This window comes from Corvus moneduloides, chromosome 1 (assembly GCF_009650955.1).
Source record: "Corvus moneduloides isolate bCorMon1 chromosome 1, bCorMon1.pri, whole genome shotgun sequence".
Lineage (NCBI taxonomy): Eukaryota > Metazoa > Chordata > Aves > Passeriformes > Corvidae > Corvus > Corvus moneduloides.
The window spans coordinates 109,116,126-109,130,385 of NC_045476.1; the positions used below are offsets into that span (position 1 = coordinate 109,116,126).

The 14,260-nt window shown below is 47.3% G+C and overlaps 1 protein-coding gene and 2 long non-coding RNA genes across 4 annotated transcripts in view; 1 reads left to right on the forward strand and 2 right to left on the reverse strand.

The window, feature by feature from the left end:
• Positions 1–14,260, forward strand: part of MPPE1 (metallophosphoesterase 1) — a 38,084-nt gene that overhangs the window by 1,122 nt on the left and 22,702 nt on the right. Inside the window, exon 2 of one of the 2 annotated variants that reach the window (XM_032121671.1) lies at positions 3,378–3,475. The exons of the other annotated variant lie outside the window; for it this stretch is intronic. The gene's annotated coding sequence lies outside the window, so the exon portion shown is untranslated. The remainder of the gene's footprint in view (positions 1–3,377; positions 3,476–14,260) is intronic. 2 annotated transcript variants of the gene reach the window in all.
• LOC116449855 lies at positions 6,716–12,756 on the reverse strand. The gene is made up of 2 exons (XR_004242569.1): positions 11,924–12,756; positions 6,716–6,904 (listed from the first exon to the last, which is right to left on the reverse strand). It is a non-coding gene; the product is annotated as an uncharacterized LOC116449855 (long non-coding RNA).
• Positions 13,095–14,260, reverse strand: LOC116449851. The gene is made up of 2 exons (XR_004242568.1): positions 14,012–14,260; positions 13,095–13,396 (listed from the first exon to the last, which is right to left on the reverse strand). It is a non-coding gene; the product is annotated as an uncharacterized LOC116449851 (long non-coding RNA).

The following is a 14,260-nucleotide window of genomic DNA, read 5'->3' on the forward strand; positions in this document are numbered from 1 at the left end:
AAACAGGTTTGCATGAAGAAAATTGCATAACACCACCACTTACTATCTCTGAACACAAAATTAATAAATTTCCTAGAGACCAGGCTAAATTAAATTGACTTGGGTATTCTATTTAATACCTAAATCTAGATCTATTTTCTTTTATTGTTTATCTTTTAGGACGCAGATGACTTTGGGATGAGAGGGACACTTGCCACATGTAGTTCACAAAAATAATATACACTTTTTAAAATAAAACACTTGGACCTTTTCCTTCTAAAGCAAGGGACTGAACTTCATGGATTGTAGCACAAGAATTCAACTTCATTCTTTAAATTTCTAAGCTCCACCCTGGCAGTGGATGCCACAAAGACAGCAAGGCTGTCACTCTACTTAGTGAAATATTTTTTAGTCCCCATTTTGAACCAGGAAAAAAATGGTAACAAAATCTGAGAAGGCGAATTAACTACTACACAAAGTGTGAAAGTTTGGTTCAAGTATGAAATGATGAAATTTTGTTGAATAAATTCTTACCAAATGTTTGTCAGTCTTTCTGTTGACTAATTGCTCTACGTCACTTGTTTCTTCCAAACACATATCTCCTTTGTTCTTATGTAAGATTAGTTTCCTTAAGTGCAATAACCCTACAAACATGCAATATAATTTGGACTAGTGTAGAACAGAATTGCTCTGGATTCTTCCTTAATCTGAGTTTCCTCTAGGTTGATAGGAAATTTGTACTTTTTATTGCTGCCATAGCACACGGTGGCTTCAGGACCTTCCAGAGAGTTTCTGTGCAGGGCCAGATGTGTAAATGTATTTCATGGTGAGATGAAGTATAGACATTGCTGAGATGTAGCATAGACAATTTTGGTAAAAAAGAAAATGTACAGTTAACCCTGGCTTTGCGTTCTAGGAAGCATCTCAGGCCATGACAAAAGTGTTTTCTGTATTTTTCCTTGAAATTCAAAGTTTTAGTTACTGAATTCACCATCAACAGAAGTCTATACCTATTGCTGAAACAGGCTAGATCCTATTCTGATGTAGTGCAGATGGTTTCTTCCTGTATGCCTCGGGTCTGCCTCAATGCCTGGAGATTTGTTGTTAGTAGGCTGCCACAGGGGCATTTGGAAGGCAGTTTAAGGCATGTTTTGGAAGCAGGCAGTGTGAATTACAATGTAGTAGGCAGGATGCACAAGTATCCCCACTGAAGGTATCTACAGAAAGTTACACACACATCACAGAGAAGTACTGTTGCAAACACAGGGAAGTGCCCTCCTCAATATTTTTCTAAGCAGGAGTATGTCCTCTTTCTAAGTGATGTCTGGAAAACAAGCATTTGGACAGTAGAATTTCCCCAACCTTCTCTTCTTTCTGGTGGTAAAATATTGATAATAGGGTCACCAGGCTGAACCTGAGAGGCTAAAATATCTGAATGATATTTTACATATTTATTCTCGGTTTTTACAGATTCATTGCAGCTATGTGGCTCATGCAGGTAGATTTAAAACAGAACTAGAAGGCCAGCAAAGAACACTTCTTAGAAAATCAGTGACTGCAGCTAGTATTTTAAGACCTTCCAAAATATTTTGCAAAAACATACAGCTGCCTGTAAGGCCTATAAACGGTAATATTTCTCTTTATCAATCTCCTAGTCCATGACAACTGTTTATTTATTACTTTTCTGAAGTTTTTTTCAAACCTTCCTTAGCCTAGACCTGCCCAGGCAGTGTGAGCTTCCTCATGTGAGCTGATGGCTGATTTTGAATATCCATTCACCTCTGAGCAGGTTGAGGCTGCTCTTTGCCTTGCTGGATCAGACTCTCCGTTCATCTTTCATAACTGCCAAGGTCTTTCATAACCTCTGATCTTTCATAACCCCAAACGCTAGCCAGTTCCTCTCACATGCCTTTTGTAACCTACACACACGCCACGTGTTTAATCTCGTCCATTTGGAATAGGCCCATCCTGATGAACCTGAAATACAAGTGTTTCCTGGGTGCTTTGTCTGCCTCAATTTTCCTGAGCCCCAGCCAGATTTGTGTGGATGTTGGACTTCCCTCCCTGAGACAATGAATGCTCAGTGGAGAGGAAAACCTGTTCTCTCTGACGCCAGAAGAGAAAAGGGAGCCTAGTCATGGATTTCTGCTCTCCCGGGGTGTGAAGCCCTAATTGATTAGGTGTGGCTCAGCTGGGGGTGGCAGTCTCCTTCCCTTCCCGTCCTCAGCCGCTCTGTGCGCCACGCAGGGGTCCCCACTGCGGTCTGCTCGGAGCAAACCCCAGGGTCACTCGCGGGGGGAAGCTGCTGCAGCTGGAATTGCTTTAATTCTGCCTCAGCAGACAGCTTGCCATTCTCTCCTTCGACAGTAATTGCAGGCTGCAGTGATGCCATAAAATAGGTTGTAGTTTTGCAGAGAGGGTGACCTCGCTGTAGCTACCCGTCCGTTGACGTGGAATCCTCAGATGCTTTCCAGTGAGGATCTTTGTCGCTTCACGGGCTTGACGGATCTTTGTCACTTCATGGATTTGATGGATGGATTCCTAATAGGGAATAAAATGGGAGGACAAGTGTATAACAACTTTGATAAAAATAGAGGGGGGGAAAAAAAAAAGGAAGAAATCTTTTACAGTTATTAGCCTGAGTGCGAAAGAGCGTTTCCTCAGCGTGACAGCCAGAGGCTCGCTGCACTGTTATTAAAGCACTTCAGTGGGAATCCATGCAGATGGCTTTTTTACCCAGCATAGGATTATATTGGATTACTCATATAAAATTGTTGTTTACCGTCTCTAGCCCTTTTCCCCAGAGCTTTTATCAGGAATCTCACAAAGCATGTAGTTTGAGCCTGCCTTTAAGAGGTAACCCAGATGAGAAGCCTTTTGTTTGTGTAAACTGCTACAGTGTTGTAGTTTAATGTAATTTTAATGTTGCAATGAGAGATTTTATACCTGATAAAAGGGGCTGTTTGGCCCAGATTTTCCTTTTGCCTACAAGGAGGGAAGTTAGACCATAAGGAGATGCTCTCTCTTGTTGCTGGACTCCCCAGAAGAGCTGTGGTGATCCCACTTCTGCTCCATCAGAGACAATCAGGAATTCTTAACACTGGCACAGTTTTTTGCAATGCTTGCTAATGAGTCGTTTATGGCATAATGCTTGATTAACACACTGTTCTGAGTGGTGTATGAGGTATTTCTTGTATTCCCTTTCTGTCATGCAGAGCCATATTCTGACCATCTTTCTTCTTTATGTCCAGAAGGCCCAGGGATCACTGCTTAGACATGGTCCACATCTTCCCTCCTGCCACAAACTAACAAACTGTCTCAAACATGCAGTACAAGGCTCTCCCTTAAGATCTACCCTGGGGGTTGGTTATAACAAGGAAATTTTTTCTCACTTCAAGGTCCAACAGACAGCTCTACTGGTAAAATGGCATCCTTCAGTTTTTTCTGGAGTTTTCGGACTGGCTCTGTCATCGTGGGAAATTTTCCCTTCCAGGAGGTATGGCTGCAAGAACTTTCCTGAGGTGCAAGTGCCTTTGATTCTACAGCAAGAGATGTTTTTCTTTTCTATAGAGCATTCTGTGACAAGGTAATACAGTCCCAGGCTGTTATTCTTTTCCCTAGACCACACCTGTACGTGTAAAATAAAAAGGTGTTTTTCCCTGGCCTTGAAGGAAGAAGCAGCAGGCTGTCTCTGCCACATGCACGCCAGTCTTGTTTTTTGATCCACGGAAGACACTGAACATTATCCACTGAAAACAATGTAACTTGATGTTTCTGTCACTGAAGGAGATACAGAACTTCTGTCAGTGTGCTGTGACAGGAATGCCTGCAGCCTGATTTGGATTAATAAGTATTATCTCTGTTAGATTTTGTCAGCTTTAAGATTCACTTTCTCATCTATTATGAGAAAATATTTTTTGTTTCCAATTCTGCAAACAGTCACCTTTAATCTGACCATGTCTTGGTGCTTTTCCTCTTGATATGCAGGAAATGTTCATGAACTGAACTCTGAACTTTTGCTTTTAGCAAAAGTGGCTGTGCTGAGGCTTGGAAAAGCCAGACTGCTTCTCCCTGTTTCAGGGAAGGTTCCTGAACACAAATGGGATTATTACTCTGTGACCAAAGATCTAAACAAGATGTGGAAAGGGCTGTTTTCCCATGTTGGCCATTTTGTTCAAGGTTGTTCCATGATTTTTCAACTGGCATTTGTCTGTGAGACTGGCAGCCCCGATTGTACCACAGAACATACCGGGCAGAAAAATCACGTTAAGTCTTGCCATCTTCCAGACTGAAATGGACTCAGGAAGAAGTCACTGCTGACACAGCTGATGGATGGAATAAAAGAGATTAATTTAGGGCAGGTGAAATTTGTATATGATTTACAAAGGCATGAAGATTTTTATAGGAAAATTTTAATTCCTGAAAAATCAGATGAGGATGGTAGCTCTCTGAGGGTTGAAAGGACACATATTGTCCTTTAGTCCATGTAGAAAAAAGGCTACACTTGGGAGTTATTGTAGGGTTGCATCAGGTAATCCCATGCTTATGTGTTTTCTGACAAATCAATGATTTTGGTGCACATGTAGCTGAAGAAGAGTGCAATGGGTCACATTCCTGCTGTTTGGCAGCAAGTAGCAGGCTCAGCACCGCTGGAATCAATGACAATTTCATTTGTGTGAGCCAGCATGAAATGTGTCTTTGTTCATACCAAACTACATTAAAACAAAAATGCAAGGAAACAAGAATGTGTTCAACAAACGAGCTGAATAATAGTGCAGGGAAATGTTTCTGCTGTAATTGTTTACAGTGAAAAGTATCCCAGTGGCATTTCATACATTCACTGCCACAGAGAAGTTTTTTTAAAAGCTTGTATTGTTAGGATCTTTGGAATCATGTTTCCTAATCAAGTACACATCAGTCTTTTATCATTTGTATAAATGATGGGGTTTTTTGTATACACGTAGGCTAACATTAGGTTTTGATTTTGGATGCTTCAAAATCTGATGGCCAGTGCTACCCACCAGCCTTAGGCCAATTTTAAAAATTGATTGAGTATCTTTAATTTGGAAGAATGGATGCTCATTTTGAAGTGGAGCCTCTCAAAATCAATGGCCGTTTTGAAAATGTCTGCTCATAATGTGCATGATTAAACCAACAAGAGCTTCAGCTGTAGCTTTTCCCAAGAGGATCAAGATACAAGTAGCGGTTTTTTTTGGTGTCATTTGGATGGATCAATGCTAGTTTGACAAAATCTGCATCTTATACAAACTCCTTGCAGGTCTAGCAGCATAGGTGAGAAACTTGGCTGTTGTCTGCTTCCTCCGTCTGTCTTCAATTCCCCTGCCAGGCACGGAAAAGTGGGAAAGAATGGGGCCCACTTTCTAGGTCAGAAATCAGGAATTCTTGTTTCCCTTTTAGCTCTGTTGGTCTATTTCCCAGGTTTTTTGTGTTCTACTAGTAATTTCTGAGTTTTGAAACTATTTGGGTCTTAAAAACTGTGCCTAGCTGCCTCGTCAGCTCCTGGGTAAGCAGGAGAGCAGCAGTGTGCCCAGAACTGGTTGTGTTGGTAGAAGAGCTGGGGAAACTGAGTCTGCAGGTTTTACACATGAGAATCACAGAATGAGTCAGGTTGGAAGGGACCACAATGGGTCATGTGGTCCAGCCTCCCTGCTCAAGCAGGGTCATCCCAGAGCACATACCAAAGGATTGTGTCCTGATGGCGCTTGAATATCTCCAGCAAGGGAGACCCCACAGCCTCTCTAGGCAATCTCTTCCAGTGCACGGTCACCTGCACAGTAAAGAAGTTCTTCTTCATATCTGGGTGGAACTTCCTGTGCATCAGTTTCTGCCTTTTGCCACTTGTCCTATTGCTTGGCATCACAGAGAACATCCTGGAGACTCACACTTTAAATATTCATACACATTGATGGGGTTTCCTCTCAGTCGTCTCTTCTCCAAGCTGAACAGGCCTGGCTCCCTCAGCCTCTCAAGTGGCACAAGACTCATCATGGGCTTGTTTTCTCTGCTACTTCTGACCTAAGTTGCTATTTGAGTGCTGCCTGGTGCTGCCTTTTCTATGCTCTAGTTTCTGCAGAAGTCCTGAATTAATCCATTTGGGCTTTTTGCTTTACTGCTACACTCACAGTATTTAAAATACCCCGAACAACCCCAACCCAAAAGCAAACACCTGGGTACCATAGGAATGTAAGTCCTATTGAGCCTTGCACACACTTTGTACAGTATTATTCCTTGATGTTCAAGTGGTCTTGCCTTGTATGGTATAAAGTGATTATGACATTCCCAATATTGAGGAAACAACTGTTATCCTACTGGTACTGTCTACAGTGCGATACTGGTATGCAGGATACGCTGGATTCCACTGTGCTGATCTCTCTCCACCACACTTACACTACAGCTTCTTTGTCACTGGAAAAATTATTTCTGAAGTAATTTTACAAAGTTTTGCAAAACATCAGAATCTCTATTATATATCAGAGTGCATTTTCTTCTAAATCAGTAACATAGATTCATTGAAATGTTGGCCTGGAAGGGACTTGTTGTCTACTTGCTCTGTGCCACTGTGCTGTGTATATTAGGTATACCTGTATTCAAAGTCATGCCTGATCATTCTCTGATGTGTTTATTAAAATATATGGTGAGGAAGAACTACATGTATTTTTCTTTGATATCAAGAAATTTTCCCTCTCATCCAGTTGAAGGGATGAGAGATGTCTACTCTGTTAGACAGTAACTTTATTTCTGCTCATTCTCCTCTGGAGGACATGGGAAACAATTACTACTGTCCCTTACAATAACCAAAGATAAAGTCAGTTAAAATGATTCTGATTTCAACACCTCCTGATACGCTGTATTTTCTTCTATATGTAATTTTTATTCCTGTTTTACAGACTCCTCAGGACCTCACCTGAGACCTTGTTTGTGTTGGATAAGCCAGAATAAAACTGAGTAATTGCATCTCAGGGTATTGCTACTTCATCTGAAAATGGGACTTACCTTTCTCTATGTCTTGGTTTTGAAAGACAGGTGTCTGCTAAGGAAGGCAGAAGCCTCCCTTGAAGTGGCAGATATAACCCTTTTTCCTTCGACTTATTATAATTTTGAAATCAAGGGCCTTTAGGCAAAGATGTGGGAAATAGGAATAACAGTTCCTTACTATATATATATATATATATATATATAAAACCAGTCAAACAAACAACAATAACTCTGGCAGTAACAGCGAACAATCACAAACCCAGTGCCAGCCTTCTCGGCTGTCGGGCCCTTTCCCCTCGGGTGCAGTTCCGCTCGCAGCCGGCAGGGGCGCTGGCGGCTCCCGGTGAGCAGGGCAGGTGCGATGGTTCCCCCGCGGCTGCAGGGGGCGCTCCGGAGCGAGCTCGGGGAGCACGCGGCACCGGTGCCCTGGGATCCCGGGAAGGGATGGAACAAAGGCTTCACAAACCCCACACGGCTGGCTTCGGTGTCCGGCCGGACTCTCGGGAACAGCAGCCTGGAGCGGCAGGCTGGAACGGCGGGGACGAGCACAGATCCCAGAGGACAGACGAGACGTATCCAAACGGGGAACCCCCCGGAGGTCGGGGAGGCAGGGCAAGCACGGCTACAGCACAGTGAAAGCTCGAAGCAGCAGCAGGGCAGGGCGGCCACAGCCCAGCCTCCAGCAGGGCAGGGAAAACAGCTTTTGGATCCTGGCGTTGTTTCCAGCAGAAAAGAAAAAAAAACGGCCGAAGAAGAACCAGCAGCTCCTTTCTCTGCAGCTTCTCTCTCCGAACACGAGAGCGAACTGACCCCACACCCAGGTGAAACAAAAGGCTAGCCAGGTCTTTTGTTTGCTCTCAAGCACCCAGCAGTTTATCGTCTTAGTAACAGAATGGGGGAAAATTCCTTTAACAGGAAAAAAAACTAGGCCTCTTAAAACCCCAACATTATCCACCCCGAATTTTTTCCCATACTAACATGTTACATGAAACTTAACCCTTTGAACCATATAAATACATGCATCACTGGAATTATATACATATATACATGCTGATACTGATACAAGTGCAGAGCCATGGGTAGTTCACCCTAAAACAAGGTCCCCTTGAGGTAAGCATCGGGTCTCTCCATCCTTTTGCATCACCCACCAAGTGCAACCTGGTCCCTGAGCAAAAACAACCCCACGGATGGGTTTGTCTTTGCTCAAGGCAGACTTAACTTAAACAGTTTTTCCAAGCATACCTCTCATGTGCACCACTGGAACCTTATCCCCATCTGTTGTTTGTAGGGATTCGGATTGGGCAGGGCCTGCTCGGCTGGTGGAGCCTCGGGTGTTAACTAACCAGGTGGCTCTTGCTAAATGCATCTCCCAGTTTTTGAAAGTCCCCCCACCCAGTGCCTTCAAGGTGGTTTTAAGCAGTCCATTACACCGCTCAACCTTCCCAGCTGCTGGTGCATGGTAAGGGATGTGGTACACCCACTCAATGCCATGTTCTCTAGCCCAGGTGTTTATAAGGCTGTTCTTGAAATGAGTCCCATTGTCAGACTCGATTCTCTCAGGGGTGCCATGCCTCCAAAGGACTTGCTTTTCCAGGCCCAGGATGGTGTTCCGGGCAGTAGCATGAGGCACAGGATAGGTCTCCAGCCACCCAGTGGTGGCTTCTACCATTGTGAGCACATAGCGCTTGCCTTGGCGGGTTTGAGGCAGTGTGATGTAATCAATCTGCCAGGCCTCCCCATACCTGTATTTGGACCATCGCCCACCATACCACAGAGGCTTCACCCGCTTGGCCTGCTTGATCGCAGCGCATGTCTCACAATCATGGATAACCTGGGAGATACTGTCCATGGTTAGATCCACCCCTCGGTCTCGTGCCCACTTATAGGTGGCATCTCTGCCCTGATGGCCTGAGGCATCATGGGCCCATCGAGCTAGGAACAACTCTCCTTTATGTTGCCAATCCAAGTCTATCTGGGACACCTCTATTTTTGCAGCCTGATCTACCTCTTTGTTGTTACGATGTTCTTCGTTAGCCCGGCTCTTGGGAATGTGAGCATCTACATGACGGACCTTCACGGATAGCTTCTCTACCCGAGTGGCAATGTCTTTCCACTCCTCAGCAGCCCAGATTGGTTTTCCTCTGCGCTGCCAGTTTGCCTTATTCCACCTTTCCAGCCAACCCCACAGAGCATTGGCTACCATCCATGAATCAGTGTAGAGGTAGAGCTTTGGCCACTTCTCTCTTTCAGCTATGTCCAGAGCTAATTGAACAGCTTTGAGCTCAGCAAATTGGCTCGATCCACCTTCTCCTTCAGTAGCCTGTGCAACTTGTCATGTGGGGCTCCATACAGCGGCTTTCTATTTCTGGCTAGCGCCTACAATTCGGCAGGAACCATCAGTGAAGAGGGCGTATTGTCTTTCACTCTCTGGTAGCTCGTTATATGGTGGGGCTTCTTCGGCATGCGTCACCTGCTCCTCTTCTTCTTCAGAAGATAACCCAAAAGTCTCACCTTCCGGCCAGTTCGTAATTATTTCCAAGATCCCAGGGCGACTTGGGTTTCCAATTCGGGCGCGCTGCGTGATGAGGGCGATCCATTTGCTCCAAGTAGCGTCGGTGGCGTGATGCATGGAGGGAACCTTTCCTCTGAACATCCACCCCAGCACCGGTAGTCGGGGTGTCAGGAGGAGTTGTGCCTCTGTGCCGATTACTTCTGAGGCAGCTTGGACTCCTTCATAAGCTGCCAAGATTTCCTTCTCTGTGGGAGTGTAGTTGGCTTCAGATCCTCTATAGCTTCGGCTCCAGAATCCCAGTGGTTGACTCCGAGTCTCACCAGGCACCTTCTGCCAGAGGCTCCAGGACAGACCATTGTTCCTGGCTGCAGAGTAGAGCACGTTCTTCACCTCTGGTCCTGTCCTGACTGGGCCAAGGGCTACAGCGTGAGCGATTTCCTGTTTGATCTGGGCGAAGGCTTGCTGCTGTTCAGGGCCCCAGTGGAAATTGTTCCTCTTGCGGGTAACCAGGTAGAGAGGGCTCACGATCTGGCTGTACTCAGGAATGTGCATTCTCCAGAAACCTATGGCGCCTAGGAAAGCTTGTGTTTCCTTCTTGTTGGTCGGTGGAGACATCGCAGTGATCTTATTGATGACCTCAGTGGGAATCTGACGCCGTCCATCTTGCCACTTTACTCCCAGGAACTGGATCTCTCGGGCAGGTCCCTTGATTTTGCTCTTCTTGATGGCGAAACCAGCTTGTAGGAGAATTTGGATTATTCTCTTTCCTTTCTCAAACACTTCTGTTGCGGTGTTCCCCCACACAATGATGTCATCAATGTACTGCAGATGTTCTGGAGCCTCACCCTTTTCCAGTGCAGCCTGGATCAGTCCATGGCAGATGGTGGGACTGTGCTTCCACCCCTGGGGCAGTTGGTTCCAGGTGTACTGCACGCCCCTCCAGGTGAAGGCAAACTGAGGCCTGCACTCTGCTGCCAGAGGAATGGAGAAGAATGCATTGGCAATGTCAATAGTGGCGTACCACTTTGCTGCTTTGGACTCCAGCTCGTATTGGAGCTCCAACATGTCCGGCACGGCAGCGCTCAATGGTGGAGTCACTTTATTCAGGGCACGATAGTCCACAGTCAATCTCCATTCCTCATCAGACTTGCGCACAGGCCAGATGGGGCTGTTGAAGGGTGAGTGGGTCTTGCTGACCACCCCTTGACTCTCCATCTCGCGGATCATCTTGTGGATGGGGATCACAGCATCTTGATTTGTCTGATACTGCCGGCGGTGCACTGTCGAGGTGGCAATTGGCACTCGTTGCTCTTCCACTTTCAGGAGCCCAACTGCAGAAGGATTCTCAGATAGTCCAGGCAGGGTGTTCAATTGCCTAATGCCCTCTGCCTCCACAGCAGCAATCCCAAATGCCCACCTGAGTCCTTTTGGGTCTTTGTAGTAGCCATTCCGGAGGAAGTCTATGCCCAGAATACACGGGGCCTCTGGGCCGGTCACAATCGGATGCTTTTGCCACTCCTTCCCAGTCAGGCTCACCTCAGCTTCCAAAAGGGTCAACTGCTGTGATCCCCCGGTCACCCCAGCGATGGATACAGGTTCTGCCCCCACATGTCCCAATGGCATTAAAGTACACTGTGCCCCAGTATCAACCAATGCATCATATTTTTGTGGCTCTGATGTGCCAGGCCATCAAATCCACACCGTCCAGAAAACCCGGTTCTCCCGTGCCTCTTCCTGGCTAGAGGCAGGGCCCCTCTAGCCCTGGTTATCATTCTTTCCCTGGGCGTACATGCTCGAGGTACCTTCAAGGGGATCCGACATATCATCCTCCCTTCTGTAATACCTGGCAGCTCGGTCACGGGAGGCTGAGGCTACCTTCACCTTAGCGGAACCCCCTCGGTTAGTGCCTCCCTCCCTGAGTTCACGCACCCGCGCTGCCAGGGCAGAGGTGGGTTTCCCATCCCACCTTCTCATGTCTTCCCCATGCTCACACAGGAAAAACCACAGCTCAGCTCGTGGGGTGTACCCTCTCTCTCTAGCAGGGGGACGATGGGCTCTGACTTGGGGGCCTGTGACTCGCACTGGTGCCACACTGACCCTCCTCATCTCCTCCCTCATCTCCTCTCTCATCTCCTCTCTCATTTCCTTCCTCATTTCCTTTATCTCCTCCTTGAGGCCCCAGAACCTGACATGGCCCCAGACACTAGAGATCCTACCCCAGAGCCTCATCCTGCCCCAGAACCTGCCACGGCCCCAGACACTAGAGATCCTGCCCCACAGCCTGACACAGCCCCAGACACTAGAGACCCTGCCCCACAGCCTGATACCGTCCAACAGCCCACCTCAGAAATAGACTACCTGAACTGGGTGGGGGTACTGGCGAAAGGGATGCAGGAAATGTGCCAGGAGATAGGCCAGGTGCACTCAGGACCTCACCTGAGACCTTGTTTGTGTTGGATAAGCCAGAATAAAACTGAGTAATTGCATCTCAGGGTATTGCTACCTCATCTGAAAATGGGACTTACCTTTCTCTACAGCACCATTGCCCTGCTGGCTGGTACTGTCCCTCCCAGTTTTATTTTTTCCTTGCTGCTACTGTAGCTAGTTACATCCAGCTGTCCTTTTACCAAGAAGTGACCTCGTGGTTTCCACAGTATGAACTGTCTGTTGCCAATTCACTCCATGTTAGCTGACTGAAGTAGCAATTTTGGTGCCAGGGAATTTGGAGTCAAGGTGACTTGTCACAGGCTCCAGCAATTAGCAGTGTTGGGTGGCTGCTTCTATGGAACCACTACAGAAGACTTCACAGGCAGGATTCCTGGCAGCAGGTAATACCACGGGCATATCCTTCCCTCACATGGACTCTCAGGTTGCTGCCAGCCTCAGAGCTGGGATCTTGTGTCCATTCAGCTCAGCACAGCGAAGGCTGAGCTGAATATAGACAAGGCTTTCACCTTTCACTGTGACCCCTGTGTGAAGTTCAAGAAGTTGACTGGATGGGTGACGGGGTTGAGAGTGGAGGAGGAGAGATGCCAGGTTGTGCCCTGGAGCCAGAGGTGTGTGACACTTCCCTTAATCTGATTGCAGTTACAGTTCCCACTTGCAGCCTAACCTGACCCGTCTCCTGCCATGCTTTTGGTCAGCTGTGGACTCACAAGGAGGCAGTGGTGAGCTCCTGTCATCTCCACACCCTTTTCCCAGGCACAACAGGCTGAGAAAGCTGGGGCTGTTCAGACCTCACAGCAACCTTCCAGTATCCAGGGGCCTACAGGGAAGCTGGAGAGGGACTCTTGGTTAAGAGCTGTGGTGATAGGACAAGGAGTAATGGGTACAAATTGAAAGGGGAAATTTAGGCTGGATATTAGGAAGAAATTCTTTACCGTGAGGGTGGTGAGGCACTGGAACAGGTTGTCCAGGGAGGCTGTGGATACCTCAGGCCTGGCCAGTGTTCAAGGTCAGGTTGGGTGGGGCTCTGAGCAACCTGGTCTGGTAGGAGTGCAAAATTTGCAAGGCACTGCAATCGGGTGGGCTACATGGTGAAGATGGAGGGGCAGGTGGCATCTAGCAACATTTGACACAAAAATAAAAAAGAAAAAGGAAAAAATGATGGAAATACGATGTGCTTTAAGAAATGAGTGAGGCAAGATTTTATACAAAGACAGGAGATGCAGAGAACAAGAGAAGACCTAGATTTGAGACCTAGCAAATGAGAGAGGAACAGGAAAGGTTTTAAACTGGCAATAACAGAGGCTTGGAAGACCAGCAGGCAATGATCACTGCTTTGGGTCAGTCTTGCTGTGATAGCTGGTCTTCCTGTGGCTGGTGAGTGCTTGCTGTTGGTAGGTGTCTGTAAGGTCCAGTCCTGAGGGTGAAAAGCTTTTGTTCTGCCTGTGTGCCCTGCAGCCAGGCCTGCCAAAAATACCAGAAAAATGATAAAACCAAATCACAGAATCACAGACTGGGTTAGGCTGGAAGGGACCACAGTGGGTGATCTGGCCCAACCTCCCTGCTCAAGCAGGGTCATCCCAGAGCACATGGCACAGGGTTGTGTCCAGATGGTTCTTGAGTATCTCCCGTGAGGGAGACTCCACATCTCTCTGGGCAACCTGCTCCAGTCTGTGGTCACCCTACAGTAAAGAAGTTCTTCCTCATATCCAGGTGGAGCTTCCTGTGAATCGGTTTCTGCCTGTTGCCACTTGTCCTATTGCTTGGCACCACTGAGAAGAGCCTGGCTCCATCCTCTTGGCACCCTCCCTTTAGATACTTATACACAAAAGGCAAAGCTCAGCAAGTAGTAGCAATAGCAAGTACCACCAACACTAAGGACACAGCTGCCGCTCCCCACTGGGCAGCAGCATTATCAGGCACGCTGTTATCGGCTGCCAGGGGGATGTCTGGGCCCGCCTGTATCTCTGTGATGGGGGAGATGCAGAACCTGCTTTTGCAGAGATCCCTCACTTGGCGTGTGCTGGTGTACCCGTGCAATCTACGGCTGGCAGACTTCTCAATGCCCCCAGCTGGTACCTGTTAGTCACAGAAAGTCACAGAATCACAGAGTACGCTGAGATGGAAGAGACCCAGCAGGATCATCGAGTCCAACACCTGGCCCTGCGCAGGACACCCTGAGAATCACACACCAAGCGAGCCTGCGAATAAAACTAATGACAATTTAGAAGGCACTGGGCTGTTGTTTCGCCGGCTGCGGAGGCGGACGCTCGGGGCAGGGAAAGGCTGCGCTCCCGGGGCGCAGGGCGGCGGCGGCGGCGGGGCGCA